Source organism: Triturus cristatus, chromosome 3_2 (assembly GCF_964204655.1).
Source record: "Triturus cristatus chromosome 3_2, aTriCri1.1, whole genome shotgun sequence".
Classification (NCBI taxonomy): Eukaryota; Metazoa; Chordata; class Amphibia; order Caudata; family Salamandridae; genus Triturus; species Triturus cristatus.
This window is the reverse complement of record NC_140584.1, coordinates 1098892153-1098905923: the sequence shown is the minus strand read 5'-3', so window position 1 is coordinate 1098905923 and position 13771 is coordinate 1098892153.

The window sequence follows — 13771 nt, the reverse complement described above, 5'->3', positions numbered from 1 at the left end:
GGCCTGATGTCTTGCCTCTGGTACTTATGACTATTAGGTCAATTCCAGACAGAACTACAGGATTGAGTCCTCATAAAATAATCATGGGACGTGCGATGAGACATGTGTTTATACCAGTCAACAAGCTGATGACTATAACTGATGACATGGTGTTGGAATACTGTAAAGGCCTGGCTGACGCAGTTCATTCTGTGTTTCATCAGGTTGGAGCAGATGCCACCACACTTGAAAAGAAGCCAGCCCATGATCTGAGCCCAGGTGACTGAGTAAGGATAAAGGTCCACAGAAGAAGAAATTGTTTGGTCCCAAGGTGGGGAAAACCACGACAAGTCATTCTGACCACGACAACAGCTGTGAAGTGTGCTGGACTGAAAAACTGGATCCATGCAAGTCACACAATGAGAATTCCGAATCCGGTGGACAGCACAGGGAAAGAATACTTTGATGAATCAGAATCAAGTACTGAATCAGATGACGAAGGGTCAAAGACATGAGAAAACTCTGCAAGGGGGGAAACAGAACCAAGTCTAGCTTTGGTCCCCAGAAGTAGCTCTCAGAGAAGAAGATTGCAGATTTCTGAATCCAGCGATTCTGGAAACGAGCAAGAAGCGCAGGGTTCTAAAAAAGGACACAGAAAGGAAAGAGGGAAGAGTACTGAAGAAACAATAAGAGAAATTTGTGAAAAGGAAGTACCAGATGAGAGACTGAGAGAAATTCCACCTGAAATAACAAATTTAAGTGAACAAGGGACAGGTACAGAGAGAGAGGGACAGATTTCTGTGGAAGACCCCCGAGGTGGTGTAGGGAACTGCAACATCCAGGTAGGTGAAGGGACAAGTAGCCAGCAGGAAGATTGTGTGTCGGAGATCCGATGAGGGACAGAAGTAGGGAAAACAAAACAAGTGGTGGAAGAAGAAATAATTGAAAAGACAAAGCAAGTTGAGACAGAGTCTGAAGAGAGTGAAAATTAAATACCTGAAGGTCGAGTTCTAAGAAAGAGAGCTTGGAGGAAAGAAAAGAATGACAAAGGAAGTAAAGTGAAAAGAGTTGCAAAAGATGACGTTTGGCCCAATAAAATAAGGAAATTGAGATATCGACTGACACGAGTGAATTCACCAAGAGCTGAACAGGTGAATGAAGTGACAAGTCAAGAAAAATCAAAAGAAGACGAAATAACTGAGGATATAGAGAGTAAAAGAACAAGGAAACCTAACCAGAAGTATAAGTCACCGGAATGGACGTACATGGCTCTGCCTGAAAAGGGAGAAGAGGCAGATAGTCATGGAAATCCAGAGGAGGCTGTACTGAAAGTGGTTGAAGAAGAAGTAGAATCGGAAATCCTGAGAGTTCTCTTGTCCGACATTGGAGAAGAAGAAACAGAAGCTCAGAAAATTCTGTATTTGGATGACGAGAAGAAAGTGAAGAATGATGAGATGCCAAACTGAATAAACCAAGAAAACTGTTGATGAAGAAAACAAAAAATTAAATCAAAAGATAGAGGCTGGTAGAACCAAATAGTTGTTAGAGCCTTGGGTTATAAAACTAGTTGTGAATTGAAAGAGGCTAAGTCAAAAGACACGGTCCATTTTAACAAAGATGGCTAACATAGATAGTAGCAAAGGTAGATGTACATTCATGAAAAGATGGTGTAAAATGTGTTGTTGTTGCACAGGATTATTAATGCTTTTATGGAGCATCCTTGCTCTTGTCATTTCTTTTAAGGTCACTATAGATACATTAGAAGGACATAGTGAGATCAAAACTAATATAGGGAAAATTCCAAAGGTAGTTCCAACTAGAATAGATAATAATTATTTGCATAAAGATAGGTCAATAACAGATTTTTCTAATAATGTGTTTTCAAAATTATTGTATGAATATGTAAAGACAATGGACGTGCGGGACTGCTACGTATGTATGCAGTTACCTGCATCTGTTTCTGAAGGAGTGACTTATCATCACCTCCCGGCAACGTATGGAATAAGCAGTAGTGTAAGAGCTAGTTTATTTTATCAGACAGGGAAATTAGAATATTATTTTTCAGATGTAGATAACATTTTTGCGCAAGTGCCTTCTTATAATAAATTCAACAAAGTAAAACCTGCTAGGGTATTCGGTGAATTTTTCTTAGAAAAAAAAGAACTAACATTAGAGTATATTTTTAGAAACAATTTGACATGCAGTTTGAAGAAGGAGGAAAAGACATTCTTAGACATGGTTGAAGAAAGGAGATTGAAAATGCAAAGAAAGGCAGCAGAAGGGAAAGTGGAGAAAACAGTCTGGGATATAGAGAAAGAAAAACATTTGAAAGGAGAAGCTAGTCCAACTATAGCTTTAGATTGGCCTCAGAAAGGGAAATTTTGCATTCAAAGGAATCAAACTGTGTATGATAATTATTTTCTAGGTAATAGTGAGTGCCATGATACATACCAAATCATGGGTGGATGGGGACTTAAAGGTGGTAAAGATCCAGTCTTTCCTGGATTATATTTTATTTGTGGGAACAGGGCATATTATCGTTTGCCAGACCATTGGTATGGCACATGTTACGTAGGCCTCGTCTTTCCGCAAAATTTACATATGGCTAGAGGAGAAAATGGTGTACATAGTTTAAATAATCATTTAGCGCGGAGTAAGAGAGAATCCTGGGCACAAATTGTAGGTGACATTTTTGAAGCATTGATACCAGCAGTGGGAATAACTCTGAATGCAAACAAAATTAGAAAATTATCAACAGTAGTGGATCGCTTGTCAACAAGCACCGCTGGAGGATTTTTATTGGTAAACACTGAAATGGTTGCAATGCGTGCTATGGTAATGCAAAATCGACTTGCCCTTGATATATTATTGGCAAAAGAGGGTGTAGTCTGTGGAATGCTGAAGGTTCAACATTGTTGTACTTGCATTCCTGACGAAAGAAAAGATCTGAAAATTTATATTAAGAATATTACTAAATTGCATGATGAAATAGTACCACTGGAGGTTGAATGTGTTTGGGAAAAGATTGGAAAGAAAATAGCTGCTATTAAAAATTTCTTAGTAAAGCTTGGTAGTATATTTGTAGGCAAAATATTGTTTCCATTAACATGTGTAATTTGCATAATTTTAGTGATAAGATTAGGTTGTATCTTTTTGTAAGAAGAATAAAAACAAGAAAAGAGTAAAAAGTGAAAAATCAAAAAGAAAAGATAAGAAACAAGAAAGGGAGATTGAGGAGATAGAATTGGAAGAGTGGAAGGAGAGTATGTACGAATCAGCAAAAACAGAAGACGTAGGTGAAACTGAATTATGATTAAGAGCAAGAAAACATTTTAAAGATTCCGTAAAGACAGAAACAAATTTTTGGGTGGTATGGTGATAAAATCACCAAAGGGGGCATTGCTGGAGCGGGTAATACAAACATTTTGTATACCCACCCCATTTTACATGTTTATCAATTAGATTAATTAATTAATCGTAATCGAATTAATGGATTGAAGTGGAATTAACTAATCAACCTTATTAATGACTGAAATACACGTGGGATTGCTTTGCATGACTTTATTAATTTGTAAACTAAAATATGTACGCATACTAATGATAGACAATTAGAATATTGTATGATATATGTCGCTTTTGTGATGTATTTGTGATTTGTGCTTTATTTTGTAAGTATAAACCCGCTTGAGTGTTGCTTAATGCTAGATAAATACACACACATATGGGTATTAGTGAGGGAATAACATTTATTTAGTCATTTTTATCTATTAATTACGTTTTGTGTTTCTTTTGCTTAAGTTGACCATTTGGGCCTGTCGTAAAATGGCTGCCTCTGGTGCCTAACCCGACTGCCGACGCCGAACAAGGCTTGGGTGAAGAGCGCCTGCGCTGACGCCAGCTACAGTGGCCTCGTCATGACCCTAACCAGACTGTACCCTTCAAGGTTACCCTGGGACACAAGCCAGCTTTTCTGAAAGAACAATAATGTGCTTCTAAAAACCGGAACAATCAAGTATAATGACCTCAGAGACTTTATTTTGGTTGGAATCCTGTCAGACGATTTCAATTGACCAATCAGAACATTTGAAGATCCGTTTTTGATACAATTTGTCAATGATTTGTACTATAAACTATGGTAGAATAGAGAGGTTGGTGCGGGTTCGTTTCTGGCCTTTCTCGATTTCCTGACGTTATGCTGACGGAGAGGACGGTGACACTGCAGGACAGCTGTTTGCCTGAATCTTTGACGGACTGAATTAATGCCCAAACTCCTGATGAACTGAATTTACTAAATTTGATGGGCATAGATTTGCGAGACTGCCAGATTTGACATAGAGGACGACAATTAGCCAGAATAGGTAAATATGAATGGCAACTTGATCAAATGAATGATTTAATTTGCAATATTAATATAAAGATTGAAATTGAATATCCCCAAGTATTCTAACTCTTTGGTGGCAAATTTACATTTTTCCTTCCTGGCTGTCATGCCCTTGTGCATTAGGATGGACAACACCTTGTCAACAATGATATTATGTTCTAGAGAATTTTTAAAGACCAGTATGTTGTCCTGGTAGTCCTGGACCCCTTTTATGTCAGTAAACAAAACATCCATAGGTTTTTAAAAGACACAGGCAGCTGATGCCAGCCCAAAAGGCAGCCTAAGTTATTTATAGGTACCATACAAGTGACAAAAGCTGTCAAGTCCTGAGAGGCCTCATTTAAGACAATCAGATGGTAGGCCGATCTCAAATCAATGATTGAGAACCACTTTGCGCTGCCTAAGTTAGCTAGCATTTACTGTATCCTATTTAGGTGATGGCAGTCCACTAAAATGTTAGCTTTTAAGTTTTTCAAGTCGGCACAGAGCCTAAGCTCACAGTATTTTTTTCCTTCATCTACTATCGGAGCCACCCACTGGGATGACTCTGCAGGTTCTATGATGCCTCGGATATAAAGATTCATTAGCAATTGTTAAGCTCATCCCTGACAGACAAAGGAATATGTTGCACCTTGTGAATTAATAATTTAGCATTAGGTTTGACTGTGATGTGGTGGACAAAACCCCTTGACAGTCCCAACATGTTCACTGAAGAGTACCTTGTACTTATCTAAAATTGTCACACGTGGTTCCTCCAAGCTACATACCGACTTCTCAGATGTGCCAACTCGCATCACTAGAGTGTCAGAGCCAGGAACCAGGTATAGACCCGTTTTGGATAGGTCCTGTTCTTACCTTTGATGACAACGTATACTTTAGTAATGGTTTCTCGACCCAGAAATTGCATCTTTGCTGTATAGAAACCTAGAATATCAATGGGTTTCTCGCCTAATACTTTAGGATTAATATCAGGTGTAGATAGAACTTTTTCTCGCTCCCACTTATCATAGAAAGTTGTGTCATGGAAAATTGTAATTGGCGAGCCGGAGTCCGCCATAACCTGTGAGGAAAACCATCGGTTATGGCATCACAAGTTGGAACTCTCACAGCTATGGATACCATATTACGATCAGCCGTCAAAACTACATTGCTGATGGAATCAGTGTACGAGCCAGCTTCTGCATCAATGTAGCTAATGCACATAGGAGCTTTGCTACTCTTGCACACCACTTGAAAGTGTCCTAATGTATTATTTTATTATTATATGGGACGGGTATGCTCAAACGTGAGTCCCGTGCTCTCCATGCCACTGGAATCAAGCTATCCTGGCTGAAGAGGGGTGAAACCCCGAAACCGGTCCTAGGATGCTTGTTTCCAGTCCAGGGAGGACCTGGCCTGGCAGTTTGGCTTGGACTGTTCCCATTGGGCACAGGGTCAAGACTGATTTGCATATGGCTGGGTCCAAACTGGAATGGCATGGTGAGCAAAAAACTACGGATTTGGGCCCAGATCTCTGTACTGAGGTGAATGTATGACATTGTTCTGCACTGTGTCCATCAATAGTTCTTTTTTTCTAATTTATTTATAGGCATGCAACGTTTGCACAATGCGGGACAACCAGTATATTTGCGAACATGGTTCTTGAATCCACATCGGTAACAGTAAATTGAAGCCTTCTTTGTATTTCCGTCCTGTACAAAAGACTATTCTCTACTATTACCTTCTTGTTCTAGAATTGTGCTTGACACCAAATTGAGTGTAGACGCAGAATTTAAAAAGTTTGAGGATATTAAAGATTGATCTATGCTCTAGGCTAACTCTTAAGGGCCTCATTACCATGAGACCCGGAAAGCCTCCGACCGCAGGTTGAAGGCTTTCCGGGTCCCATCATGGGTTTCAGTTTGGACCGCCACATTATGATGCAGGCGGTCGAAAGTGAAAACCGCCGGACATTCCAACTGGATTCTGATGGGCTAAAGGAGCCCGTCGACTAGATAGAGGCCTGCCCATAATCCCTATGGACAGCGTTTCCGTCATAGGGATTACGATATTGCTTTCCGACAAGCTTTCCATGTCGGGATTTCCGACATGGAAAGTCTGTCGGAAAGCAACATTGGGGTCCCCTAGAACGGCCCTTTCACCCTGCCCCCTATTCATACCTGCACCGGGTGGCAGGCACCCTGAGATGCCTACCACACGGTGCAGGGATGAACAGATCCTCCCAATTGTCTATGGGAGCTTGTGCTATGGCCGGTTTACGGCCGCAGCACAAACTCCTATAGGCAAACAGGAGTATGCGACCACACCATGTGCGGTCGCGTTGTAATGCTGTGGTTGGGACCTCCAACTAGAGGTTGGTCAGAACTGATTCTACAACTGTTTCCCCTCGACATCGTAATAAGGGGTTGTGACAACTAAGTAGTCGTTCCTGGATCTCCCTGAAAGCACAATTAAAAATGAACTGGTCACAAATATATGTGTCTACATTAGGACCAAATTCACATGTGGCCGCTGAAATCCTGAGTGCAGCTATGTTCTCCTCAACCCCTTGTTCAGAAAGTTGCGTTTAACAAATCTATGTTTTTCCAAAAGTGATGCTTGATTCTTCTGCAAATTATTTACGCAATCTTTCAATGGCTTCTAAGTGTACATCCCAAGACTGTCCACGTGACCTCAATGTAGGTGGAAAATTGTTGAATATTTGCTGAGGTGTCAGATTTAAACTACCATACAAATGTGTGACTTTACATTCAGGACAGTAATTGCCTGCGTTAATAGCCATGAGGTGGTTTTTAAATAAATAAAACTAATGTGCACACTTTATGGTAGGTTTGCCAGGTGAAGACTATAAGGGAGGGCGCTGCGTAATTTGTTGTGGTGTGTCCATACTGCAGAACTAGGTAGCAAACATCTTCTAAGTAAAACAGAGGTAGAGCTGGGACACTTGAAATTAGAGAACAATGCCAGCAAAAGTACATCTATAGATAAAGCAGAAAAAAGAAATAAGGAAGGCCAACAGAATCAAATGTACAAGTCACATCAAAAACAAAGTACCTGTGATGAGCAAAGTGAACAAAATCAATATGCACAGCGTACCTGGAGCCTCCGCTGCACAGGCGGTAAATCCAGAAGTTACCAAAACATGCGTCGATCGAAATTTCCTCACATGTGTTCGATCGGCAACAAGAACTGCTTTAAAATCCTTCAAGCAGGCCGATTCAAGATGGCCATTGCGTGTTTGACGCCACTGTGTTGCCTGCCATATCCAGGGAAGCTGTTGCCTAGCAACAGGATGCCTTAGCAGAAAATTTGCCTCAGGGGTTGCTGGGGTGCTCCTCCAAACTTGCAGCCGTAGTGTCGCTGGGGCACTTCTCAAACTTGTCGCAGGTGTCTCTGGGGCACACCGACTTGCCTTGTAGAAATAAACACTGGAACACGCCCACTATCAGTGCAGTTTGCAGGCAATCAATCAATCAATTCATTTGTTGAGCGCACAACTCACCCGTGAGGGTCTCAAGGCGCTGGGGGGGGGGGGGTGTCGGGGGTGCTGCTACTGCTTGAACAGCCAGGTCTTGAGGAGTCTCCTGAAGGCCAGCAGGTCCTGGGTCTGTCGTAGGCGGATGAGGAGGGTGTTCCTGGTTTTAGTGGCGAGGTGGGAGAACGACCTGCTGCCGGCGGTCGCTCGACGGATGCGGGGGACGGTGGCGAGGGCGAGGTCAGCGGAGCGAAGCTGGCGGTTCGGGGTGTAGAAGGTGAGTCGTTTGTTGAGGTACGCTGGTCTGGTGTTGTGGAGAGCTTTGTGAGCGTGGGTGAGGAGCTTGAAGGTTATCCTCTTGTTGATGGGGAGCCAGTGTAGGTCTTTCAGGTGGGCTGTGATGTGGCTGTGGCGGGGGATGTCGAGAATGAGACGTGCGGAGGCGTTCTGTATGCGTTGCAGTAGTTTCTGGAGTTTGGCTGATGTTCCTGTGTAGAGAACGTTACCGTAGACCAGTCTGCTGGTGACAAGGGCCTGGGTGACTGTCTTTCTGGTATCGGTGGGGATCCATCTGTAGATCTTGCGGAGCATGCGGAGGGTGTTGAAGCAGGAGGCGGAGTCGGCATTCACTTGCTGGGTCATTGACAAGGCGGAGTCCAGGATGACTCCCCAGGTTGCGTGTGTGGTTAGCGGGTGTCAGTGCATCTCCCAGATTTGGCGGTGGTGGGGGCCTTGGTGAGGGAGAGAATCAGCTGGGTGTCGTCGGCGTATGAGATGATGTTGAGGTCGTGTGATCTGGCGATGTTGGCGAGTGTCGGGCTGAGGGACGATCCTTGGGGTACGCCGCAGATGATCCTGGTGTCTTTAGAGCGGAATGGGGGGAGGCGGACACTCTGGGTTCTGCCAGTGAGGAAGGAGGGGTTCTAGTCCAGGGCTTTGTCGTGGATCCCTGTGTTATGGAGGCGTGTGCGGAGGGTGTGGTGGCAGACGGTGTTGAAGGCGGCCGAGAGGTTCAGGAGGATGAGGGTTGCGGTTTCTTCGTTGTCCATCATGGCTCTGATGTCGTTGGTTGCGGCGATGAGGGCTGTTTTGGTGCTGGGGTTGCTGCGGAAGCCAGATTATGACGGGTCCAGGATGTTATTTTCGAGGAAAGAGGTCAGTTGCCTGTTGCAACAAGCGGCATGTTTGAAAACTACATAAATAAATAAATCCAAGTGCCGAAGATCGTTGGTGGGTGAAGAATAATTGTCGTCAAAATGTGGTAAGTAACACTGGGGCCGGATGGATGATTAAGAAGGCTTTATTCAGCAAGTGCTTCACCCACAATGGGTAGCGACTGGCTGGCTCAGATCCCAGGACAAACTGACTAGGTTAGCAGAAATCTTCGCCAACCAGTCTCTGCCAGCACAGCTCTAGTAAGATAATAATGCATTTGAATGCTAACAATAAATTGAATAAAAACATGCTGCAGTGTGAATTGACTAGGGCCCACAAGCATTCAAGCACGGGGCGAGCCATAAGCCACACCGCTCTACACCACAGCTGTGAGCTGAACATTACATCTGCAAACCATCTCCCTCACCTTCCAAAGGCTTTCAGTCAGAGTTTAATGTAGATGAGGGTAAATTATTGGAGAAGGTTTAGGTCTATCACCACAACCCTGAGTCATGCACTTTAATACCACACTGTTGAGCCAATACCAGGATACCTCATCTCAGCAGATATAGCTCTTTGATAGAAGCAAATTGCATCAGGTGCATCTAAACAGGCAGTGTCTCCCATTCTCCAATGATGATTTACAACAGTTTCTCAAACACATAGGGGCTTATTTACAAGGTCCTGCTCCACTTTTCCATCATTTTTAACATGGGAAAAGTGACACAAAAGTGGCACAAGGGGCTTGTAAATCTGCCCCATAGTGTGTGACCTGTAGTATATGGAGTTTTGGGTAAGTGCATGTCCATCTGCATGTCCACCTATTTATCTCTTGTATTTTGCATTCTATGTTTAGAGCTCCTCCAGAGCTCCACATTCTATATTCTTACTTACTTGTATCCTTGATGTGGAATGTTTAGTCATTCGTTCCTGACCCTGTCCTACCATCAACTTGTACCTTACTTGAATGGAAATAAAGACCGCTTAACCTAATCGGATTGGATTGATTACTTCAACAATACTACTTCAATTTGGCGACGACCTGGGATACGTATTCTTCGCAACTGAGATTTAAAAAAAAAAATTAAAAAAAAAAGAACTTTCTTGATCATTTTTTTTTCTCACAACAGAATACAGCCACGGATTCTTTATCTACGTTGACCTATGTGTCTACTACTTCTAAGCACAAGCTGGATCGTGCACGCTGAGTTACGCTGAATTCGCATCTAAGAGCCTGCTTTGACAACGCTCATCTCCGATTAATTTTATTCCCGGAACTCACATTCGGTGAGTTTCTGTTTTATTTCATTACGTGAGTTTTGGCAAGCATACAATTATTTTTAAGATACATTAAACTTACGCTCGCACCACTCACCAATGGTTCCGTTCGAACGTTTACGGCCCCCGGCTCCAATAGCCCTGTTACCTGGTTGCAGCTTCACCCAGCGCGTTCCTGCTCCGCTAAGCATCTTGGGAGTATCGTGACACAAAAGGTCACGCAACGCAACGTTTATGCGGCATATGTGCAGCCACTTTTTTAGGTTTCGCCTAGGCAGTGCGCATGCGCTGTCTCTCCGAGACATCTAGTAATCTATATGGGTGGTGAAGCTCCGCCTATTGCAGGGTAATTTCTCGCCGCTTGCCATTTGCGGACTTTGGCATTTTTTTTCTTAGCGGGCTTCCTATTGGATCTCGATCCCATACGTGACTCCCGTTTCTACAGGAAGCAGCACCGCCTGACTACAGACTCATTACGCTTACACAGCGTAATTGTTATATTATAAAATAGTGCGCATTAACATGCATGTGCTACCTTACATTATATGCATGCACCGCTGTGGCTCTTGACAACACTTGACTCTAGCTCAGATGTTCGCTTTTAAAATGACGTCCCTTTCATATTTGTAACATGGGTGCAGCCGCATTCTGCAAGTATTTTTTATATGTAGAGCAGAGGTTGCATTTACAATGGTGGTCGTCTTTGAAGCTGGGAACCAGGTTTGAGTGGGGCTGGGGTTCGAACATTCTGCGATGGTAGACAAATGACATGTCCCGGTGCTGAAAAATGTTTCTGTAATGCAATTGGTGCTTATGTAAAGCAGGCTGATACATTCGGGTCGAGTTTGTGCGTCTTTTAATTTTGTTCTATTCCTCCAGTGGACAGGCTTCTTTTATTTACATTAAGGTGCCGATTCCAATCCTGTAAAACCCGGGTACGAATCGTCTTACGGAGCGTATTCTCCGTGCCACTCGTACCGGGAAATCCACCGTACAAACCAGCAAGTACGAATCGTACAGAAATACCATTTCCGTACGACTCGTAAAAAACACCGTACGGCTAAAAAAATACCTACTATTCTGATCCTGGACAGCGCGTACGCGACGTCCGTATGGAGTCAGGCAGCGTTTTACGGACCAGCAAGTACGATTCGTCCCTACGTCATTCCGCACAGCTATTATTTTATGGCAGCCAAAAAATCCCGGAAACCTGAGTCTGACGCGAAAACGGAGCCCCGGTACGCGACGGACAGACATGGACCCCATCCTACGTGTCATCCCGGCCCTCTTAGCCTACGACCTGGTGCACCGAACCCGGCGCACACGCCGCAGAAGGTGAGAACAACACCCAGGGGTCAAGTGGGGGGGGTGAGGGGCAGGAAACATACCCCCTACCCAAATTAAAACCTACAATATTGAGGACATACATTACCTACAGGGTCTGATTACTTCGGGGGGCGTGTCCACCAATCCCTGCGTACCGCAACAACGGAAGTGGACATGTACGCGTACCCCTACGGCAACACTACAATAGTGATACGCACCGTACTCACACATCCATAGCGTGGGCACGGTGCGTATCACTATTGTAATGGTGCCGTAGGAGTGCGCGTGGTACGGACCGTACACACGCTCTCAGAGCGTGTGTACGGTGCGTATCACGATTGTAGTGGTGCCATAGGAGTACGCGTGGTACAGACCGTACACACGCTCTCAGAGCGTGTGTACAGTGCGTATCACGATTGTAGTGGTGCCGTACCACGCGTACTCCTACGGCACCACTACTATAGTGATACGGACCGTACCCAGACATTCATAGCGTGGGTACGGGCCGTATCACTATTGGATTGTGGCCGTAGGGGTATGCGTGGTACGGACCGTACACACCCTATGAATGCGGGGGTACAGGCCGTATCACACGTACCGCTACGGCACCAGTACATTTGGGATACAAGGCGTACACATGCCACGAATGTTGGCTTACGGCCTGGTGCAGCATATTACCTTTATATTGGGCTGTGTGTAGGCCCAGGACAGCAGTGTACAGCACCAAGGGGGCGGGTGGGTGCGTGACTGCATAGGATTCCCAGCAGTGGACAGACATGTGAGGGGTGGGTTCAGAGGAATACCAGCAGTGGACAGAGACATGGAGGTGGGTGCAGAGGAATACCAGCAGTAGACAGAGACATGGGGGTGGGTGCATATCACTACCAGCAGTGGACAGAGACATGGGGGTAGGTGCAGAGGAATACCAGCAGTGGACAGAGACATGGGGGTGGGTGCATATCACTCCCAGCAGTGAACAGAGACATGGGGGTGGGTGCATATCACCACCAACAGTGGACAGACATGTGAGGGGTGGGTGTATTTGACTCCCAGCAGTAGCCTGCAATATGAGGGGTGGGTGCAGAGGACTCCCAGCAGTGGACAGAGCCATGGGGGTGGGTGCATATCACTCCCAGCAGTGGACAGAGACATGGGGGTGGGTGCAGAGGAATACCAGCAGTGGACAGAGACATGGGGGTGGGTGCATATCACTACCAGCAGTGGACAGAGACATGGGGGTGGGTGCAGGGGAATACCAGCAGTGGACAGAGACATGGGGGTGGGTGCATATCACTCCCAGCAGTGGACAGAGACATGGGGGTGGGTGCAGAGGACTCCCAGCAGTTGACAGAGCCATGGGGGTGGGTGCATATCACTACCAGCAGACATGGGGGTGTGTACATCATTATCAGATGACCACAACTCCATGGGTGTATGTACGCATCCCTAATTTTTGACTATGATGATAGTGCCATAACAACACATCACTGACAGCAGTGTCCCACTCCCAGGAGGATGGATGTCTTTCCCCCACTGCATGACACACCACATGTGGGTGTGAGGACAAATAACACATGCATACCCACACCTGGCGGATGCAGCACAATACACACACTGAGATCATGCCACAAGACTGTATAGTCATGTCACTGCATACTAAACTAAGAGAGCCAAAGGAACACACACTGTCAACCACATCCCAGGACCGATAGGAATGTACAGGTGCTGGGACAGCCACCAAGATGTTGTCTCTCATGGAAGGAATAGGGTGGACTTCCCACAGATACAATGCCCACAATTGTGAGTCAGGTGCCCAAATACCCTGCAGAAAAAGTACCATATGTGTGCTAGGCCGGGATTACACACATGCGTAGTGCTGAAAAGGGAGAATTTCTCCATTAAGGCATTTCAACATACTCAATACACAAGTACAGTGACTAGCAAGGATGGCACAGACAATGCAGCCGGAGACATTGCTGAGCAGGCATGGCCATAGTTGAAGGGATCCGTCACCAACAAAGTAAATGTAGACACAGGTCAGCACAACAATTGTGCAACTCTTTGCAGGGAAGATGTCAGGTGCCACAGAGGAAGCAACACTCCTTGGGACAATGTATCAAAATCAAAATAACACACACTACCAAAGATTCTTTGCAGAGACCTTGTGATGGCACGCA